Here is an 8,368-nt window from a genome sequence, read left to right as displayed (position 1 = left end):
ATTCGAACACGCGCAACAAAAAGTGCCAGCGTACACTCAGAGAAATGAGGGAGATTTTGTCTCACTCGAAGGTCATCCTGAACTAGTATGGCTCGGCAGAGTGGCGTATCATTGCTACGTGCAGAGAGTGTGTCACTATTTGGACAATGCGACCCAATAATTTCTGAATTTACCTTTGAAACTCCAGTCCAACGAGAAGGACAAACGTAGATGTCGTGTACGTATGTTTGCATTTTTCTGTAGATTTGCATAACTAGGCGGCAATTTGCATGTTCTACAGCATAGTGAAAATCAGAGAAACCTATTTTTAGTGACCTATGTATATATGTTAAATTTACTAGACGAAATCGGTATGGGTCGACCTTGTGACAATGCTGCGTTACTCGAAAAATTAGCAGTAAGCTGATTAAGAGGTTTTCATTTTTGCCCACAAATCTTTATTGCCAAAATGAAGCACGAGAATTTCAAGATGAGGATGGTTCTTTTACTTCGAATTAGTCTATGAATTTATAGCATGGTTTGAAGTTTACAACCAAGAGCATATCTCTTCTAAAAAGATAAATTTAATAAGTGGACTGCAATTATCAAAATTTACTTACCTTACTTTGCATCCCGTCGTAATTTTTTTGAAAATGAATTCGAAATAAAGGAAATGAACATCGAAGAGCGAAAGTAAAGCAATAGATGCGGTAAAAGTTTTCAGTGAATTATAGCTACATCCATGAGCTGATTTTTGATAGAAGACGAAAATTTAACGAAAAATTAATCATTGTATGATGCTGATGGTGAATGCAACCGAAATTAGTTCAAATAAATAACGCCTTGCATGAATTAAAGAAAATTAATGCAAGAGGTTGACGCCTTGCCCGAAGTAAAGAAGGATGAATGCAAGAGGTTGACGGCTTGCAAGAAGTAAAGGAGGATGAATGCAAGAGGTTGACGCCTTGCACGTAGTAAAGAAGAATGAATGCAAGAGGTTGACGCGTTGCACGAAGTTAAGAAGGATGAATGCAAGAGGTTGACGCCTTGCACGAAGTTAAGAAGGATGAATGCAAGAGGTTGACGCCTTGTACGTAGTAAAGAAGGATGAATGCAAGAGGTTGACGCCTTGCACGTAGTAAAGAAGGATGAATGCAAGAGGTTGACGCGTTGCAGTAGATATAGTGTGTTGAGGTCAGCCGATGCAGTAGAACGTGTGATAAAAAATAAAGAAAACACGGTTCCTGCAGCGGCATCCGGCAGGAATAATTGATGAAGCCTCTCGATATAGAAACCTTACACCGTCGCACATAACGCATGGCAGCTGCCGATGCTGGGGCCAGATTCCCTCAAGTAAACTCGCTTGTATGAGACCAAACTTATCGTAAATTACTCGACATAACTCCTGATAAAAATCCGTTACTAAAATTAAAGTTTTAATAAATAGAAAAGTTAAACCTATTACAAGTATGTTTTTAATAAAAAATGTTCTATTTCAGTTAAAATGACGATAAATAACGAGAGATTGCATTTTTTAACGCAATTTCCAAGTAAATGCAGAAATTTAACCTAGCAAATGTTTAGTATTTTTAATTAGTATTCGAATGACTGATGAATAATTGCAATGTAATTTAATTATTCGATAAAAAATAAACTTATGACTACAAGTTTCTTACAAAAATCACGAAATTGATTGCCTGTGCATTACCACATGACTGCACCTAATTACAATTTAATTATTCTTTCCATATTTATCTCCTCCATTTGATCGTAAAATTTACAAATAGAATCTCTGCGTTTATAAATTATCGTTATTTGAATTTGAATGAAAATTTCTTCACTCATAAGCTCGATAAATTTGGCGTTGTGAAATATGTGACTTGCTCAGATTGTTTCATGATTCGTGAATAATATGACAAATTTATGATCTCACAAGTTGTTATTAACGGAAAAGGCATTTCCTTGCTAAGCGACTGGCAATAGCGACCACGATTTGAAATGAAAAATGCGAATTTGATTGTTTGTTAACTTCAACGTTGCTAAAAGTCAAGGAATTTTGGCTCTGAACGAAGCAGTTGCGTGAGGTGCTGAGGCAGGACACCAACATACAGAGCCATTACCTTCGTTGCTCAGCAGTGGTAATTACTAGCAGCAGTTGCGTGAGGTGATGAGGCAGGACACTAACATACAGAGCCATTACCTTCGTTGCTCAGCAGTGGTAATTACTAGCAGCAGTTGCCTGAGGTGCTGAGGCAGGCAGGTGCTGCTGATCGTTATACTCGCAATTTGTCACCGCTGGACTTGTGCGAGGCTGGCAGCTTTATTCAAGAGACTAAGCAGGCAGAGGCTCGTATATTTCGCTGCCCTTAATTTGAACTGCAGCGACGCTTGTTAGCAAACATGACGAATGGCCGACGCTTTTTTAAGCTCGTCTTGTGCTACTGAAGCCCAGCAGTTTCAAAGAAGAACTTTTTATTACATTATGCAAATGAAGAGGTGAAGATGGTGAGCTGTGTTCCACGCTTTTTTTCGTGCAATAATACAATGATGCTCCTCTAGAGCGGCAGGTTTGCAAATGCTGCAGGGTCTGTCATTTTTAGGTGGAGTTTGTTCGTTATGGAATTTAAGACTCTCCCGTAGTCACTTCTTTAACTCGCAGTCGAGAAATGAAAAGTATAATTATAAATTGAATCCGTCTGCATTCCGTACAGTGAATTCAATTAAAAACAGGGATAAATTATAATGCAATAGAAAATGTAAATAATTCTTAAATGTATTTTATAAAAATTTATTTTGAAAACATCGAATTGTTTGATCAAAGAATATAAAAGCAAAGTAGATGCCTAAAAATTCACTGTAAATATAATTTATATGAAAGCGGATTGGAAAGACCAGCTTCATCATCAGTTCAAAATATTGAAAATTAAAGTATTATCACTGGAACAACTTAACTAACACGGAAGAGATTGAAGCTTTAATTGCAAAATTTACTAGCTTGAATACCTAATGATCAGAGATTTCGAATTATTCCGCCGATGCGTCGGAATAATCAGAATATTCGATCTCCTTTCGTTTAAATTCAGATGAACGATCGATTACATTTTTATTTTGAAAACTGATGATGGACCAAGTATCCACAACGTTTTTAATTAAAGTATGGTGAAGTGACCAAGCATTTTCTATTCTTTTTTTATTCTCAGTTTCACAGCGATCTAAGTAATATAATGATTTTTCAAAAACTTTTGATTATTTTTAATGCCTTATACTAATTTTTCCAATAACGACTGACCCGTGCCTGTCCTTGCTTGTAAATGACAGCTTACAATTTTACTGGAACACCAAAAAACTGAAATCGGTTCATTGATGAACCCCTCAATCCAAGAAAAAAACAATAAAAAATATCCCACTCGCTGGGCAGGATCCAATCATTTGAATTTCAAAGATTTAAAGATCAAAAGCCCTGAACAAATAATCCCTTGCCTCACCTACAGGATATCGACGTGCCTTAATGTATGTATTCATGAATGCAAAAACTTCAACGCTGGTTCTTCTGCTCAAACTGAGTTAAAAAAATTGAAATTGATCATAATTAGCAAGAGACGGAGGCTCCATGCAATGATAGCTGCATGAAGACACATGAACTGTAGAATAAGAGTACACTATGATGACTGGCATTTGCTTTGTTTTCTTTATTCATTCTTTCACATTAATGTACATAACACGGAGTTAATGAAATACAGGATGACCAACAAATGAGATAACGTCTCGATCATGCGAAATTGAAATAAATTGGTTAAAAAGGAATGAATTCAATACCTCTTTACAAATTTTTCCATTAGACTAGATTATCTCTGCTGTGTGGTTCGTAGTGATGGGAATATATCAAAGGTTTATTGATATTATGATTGGAACTGCATGCAATTCACAGTACCGCAAGGACAGTGCGTGTTGGAAGAATTTTTCTTCAGGTCTTGTGTCATGAAACAGTTTTCAATACGAATACGAGATCAATTCGAATTATTATTGCCAAAAACATTAATAAATTTCATCAGCTTATCCACCATTAAATTACAGTATGAAATTGACCTCCGTTTGTTTCACTCTCTTTCAAACTCACGCTAAAACATTCAGTCAAAAGAATGCAAGAATCTCACTCGACTTGTTATATTTTCAGCCGCATGATCTCATATTCTCGATGAAAAAGAGAATTAACATTCATCATTATATTATTTTGATCAGCCAAGAGAGGATGAGCGATGTACGACATCAGCGAGCAGCGTGTCAGACAAGTCTGTGCGCGCGACACGAGCGCCGACATCCGCTGGAGTCGGGAGGAGGAAGGCCTAAGTGCCAGGTCTATTCGTTGAATATTCGCGACTGTCTCAAGGGAAGAGCTCGAACTCCCTACATTTGAACGAAATACGAAATAGCGCAGGGTTGGATGAGAATTTTGTTGCTAATTTATGTTCATAGAAATGGAACTGTGGTTGATATATTACTATACATTACCAGTTTTTTAACGGAAGTAAAACAAAAGCAATATCAATTCATTAATATAATTTATAAAAGGGTTTATAACGTTGAGTGGTTTAATTTTTACTTCAGTATCATAGATATATATTAATCGGAAATAAACATAATTACTCTCGATACTATTGAATCACAATGGGCAACCGTGATTCAGTTGTATAGCGTCGACAAGAACGGGAAACTTTGAAGTTGACATCAACAGTATATTGACCGTCCAAGTCAAAGCTATAGTGTACTAGCAAGGTATATAAGGAATATTAGTGAATTTATCAGCGAGTCATCAGAGACTAATGAGTTTGTGTTCATTAATCAGTTTGATACAATATTAAAGCGCCATTATACCGTGGTGGCTAGCCATCAAGCCGCGTTATCATCGTCGGCCTTGCATCTCCAATATCGGAAAACATTTTCTCCGCGGGGCTGAAGTGATCAACGTCGAGCCCATAACACGTCATGGGCACTTAGACTTTGAGGTCATCTTTCCTTACAATACCTGAGGGCTTCCCGTGCATAAAGTGACCAAATGAGTTTATGAAACTGTAACACTATTTTTATTTTCTTAGGTATGCTGTAAAACTATTCGTGAAAAATAAAGTGACCAAATGAGTTTATGAAACTGTGACACCATTATTATTATTTTCTTAGTTATGTTGTAAAACTATTCGTGAAAAGAAAGGTTTCAGTAAAATGCTTGATAGTATGTTAGAAAGTATTTTTTTAAACTTAAAAATTAATCATTGTGAATTTAGTTGAGTAATACTTTATATCTTTCTTAAATGACAAGCTCGTGTAATTTTTGTAGAGAATGTGCGTTTATAAATTTTGAGTCATAGTTCCGATTACGCACAAGCATCAAATTTTGTTTTCTAATGGTCTCTGCAATGTCGTACTTTCAGAAGTTTATTAAACTTTAAAGCTAACAGGCTTATGAAAAAGTTTAAAATTAAAAATTTTCTCGTTTCACTTGTATGAACTTTAAGAAATGCTCACCTGGCGAAGCATGCAGCTGCTGCCTGAATTACTCATGCTTACCACACGAACAGAGCTAGATTGCAAAACTTACTATTCAGACCATTTTAACTTTCTTTCTACGTTGAGGAAGTTTAATAGACGGAGAAATTATGAAAAAGTTTCAGCAATGATTGCGTCAAAAGGTGCTGGAGAAGAACAAGAAGGTTTCCCGACTGTTGGGTTTCTGTTAAGGAATAACATCAATTTATACAAATCAGGGATATTCATATATTTTTAGCAACAACTCCATTTTACTCTTGCATTTAGCAACTCCTGTTTCCGTTTTGCACTTTAGGTTTGGTATACATCCGGGTTTTATTCGTTCGTGTTTAAGTTTCGTGCGGGTGAGGGTGACACTGCAAAACGCAATTTCAAACAGTATAAAAAAGTTTGAAAACTGTTCTTTTCTGTATCTACGAACTGAACTTGCATGTCAGTGCCAGAGTCACAGAGAGACGTAGGCCCCAGCACTGCACCTGCTAATTCAGTTGGTCTATTGAGGTAGGAAATGATTGAAAGCGCTCATTACTGAGGCAGATGGTTGATTTGCTAGGGATTGGTTTTTCCGTGAATTCGTCAATGCGTCTTTTGGGTTTCATAATTAGATCCTAGACTTCACCATCGCTGTTATTAGATATGTACTCCGATTGATAATTTTTTGTTGTACTACATTCTCTGCTATATATGGTTCATAATAACTTGGCTATGGAATATAACTATTACTACGCGTTTTCTAACAATTTATAGAGGTTTTATCTTATAATTTATGACGCTATTTGCTGCTGACAGACAAATATAGCATAGTATCATTCGATACCATGCCCTATAGTGATTCAAAAACAAAGTATCTTTACGGAACATTTCCAAGATGAGACAGAGAGGACGCTTTTGAGTCATATTTCATCATTCACTGACGAGATGATAAGATTTCTGAGAGAAACGGTACCATGATTCTGTAATGCTGTGTCTTCCTAAACTATTTTTATATCCACAGCCACGTTCCTTGGCATGCATTCACCTCGAAGGCTGTTAAGTTTTCTCTCTATGCTGATATTTCACTCCAGGATCTATGATAACGACTTGACCTGAGCTGTTTAAGTGACTTATTGAAGGCGTTGACATAAAGGAAGCTTTCAGTGACTTCCAGAGGATACACTCCAATCCCACGATACTGCCGCTTATTGTCATAGGACCACTTACTAAATGGAAAATTTCTCCCAAAACTTGTATGAAAGCAGACTAGCACCCGGACACAAGTATAAGTGAATCTCTGTTTTTTTTTTATCCAAATGATCCAAATGCATGATGGGACATTTCGCTCTACACAAAAATGTCAGGGCAGAACTGTGACGTTGAATTGTCAGGGGAAAATTGAGATGTAAATTTTCAGAGGTGATTGTGATTTCAAGAGCTCCGTTCGTTAGGGAAATTTCACGAATTTGCAATTTTTACTTGTTCAAATTGATTGAACTGATGCCAGCGCTTATGTTTTATCAGCAGAGTCGTTCCTCATCGCCTCTCCCTTATTAGGCTTATAAAATAATAATTCCAAGTTTGGCCAATTACAATTTTTGAATTTCTTCTATTTTTTCTATCTTCTATTTTTTCTATTTCTTATATTTTTTCTATTCTATCATATTTTTTTAAAATTCAAAATAAAAAATGATCAGAATATTCAGATTAACTCACCCCAACTATATCAAAATATTATGAAATTTCAGTTTCATTTGAGTGGGGATTTTTTAATACATGGATAATAATGATTTCAAATTCATCATTTCATTATACCAGCATGTATCACTAAAAAAATCGAGTTTACTGGACTGAAGTTCGATGTTAATTCATCAAATTGTTGCATGCATTCACCTTTTTAAGCTCTGAAGACGATCCTAGATCTAAATAAATATTGTATTAGCATTTTTGTCAGCTGGAATATATTTAAATTTGAAAAAAAAATTTCATCGATGACGCCATCGATGAAATACATAACAAGAATGTTTTTGACGCGTCCTACGCAACAGTTAAAACAGTAGCATGGTATCAAAAACGCTTATCTTTTTCTCTTCACTATTATATTCCGCAATATTATAATATTATTGGCTTATGTTCTTCCAAGGCAGATGTTGTTCTTATCTTGATAGCCTACCGTAGTCTCTTATCACGTAGTCAACACAAGCCATATTATAAGCAATCGACCCTACAAATTGTCATTTTCCGGATTCGTAGAAAAGGAGCTTCATCTTTTGCAGAAAATATCGCTGTCACAAAGAACGTCGGTTAGGCCACGGCGTCGTCACATAACTGCTGCCAGCAGAAGATCTCGCCCATATTTTTTCTCTGCTCTCCAAAATTGGAGACCTGGTCAAACAAGCTCTTGCAGGATTTCACCTGTCACCGAGACGCGAAATTTTTGCAGTTTCTCGAGGCGGGTAGGAAATAGGCAAGTAGGTGGCTAGCATCCAATTCCTTTATTGCCTAAGTTTTATTATATTTCCCAGACCAAACATTCGTAGAGATGAAAAAAATGTATTTTACTTATATAATGGAGCGAATTTGTTTCCTTGTATTCACCTTCATCTTAATTACATGACTCTTTACTCACGTGACTGAATCTTTGCTTAGTTATGCGATTTTATTTATTCCTGAAAATTTATTATTTGTGAAATTTATACAGAAGACCCGAAGAGATTGATTTTGTAAAATATTATTATCACTCCACTGGAAACATTACATTAACAAAAATCAAAATGAAATAAACATGACGATTGTTTATTTGGGTTTCTAATACTACAGGGTGTTTCAGAATTAAGTAACCCTTTTAATTTGTTAATAAATAAAAAAACTAAGA

Source organism: Hyalella azteca, unplaced genomic scaffold (assembly GCF_000764305.2).
Source record: "Hyalella azteca isolate HAZT.00-mixed unplaced genomic scaffold, Hazt_2.0.2 contig13367, whole genome shotgun sequence".
Taxonomy (NCBI): Eukaryota; Metazoa; Arthropoda; class Malacostraca; order Amphipoda; family Hyalellidae; genus Hyalella; species Hyalella azteca.
The sequence above is the reverse complement of the archived record's forward strand: the minus strand, read 5'-3'. Positions refer to the sequence as shown.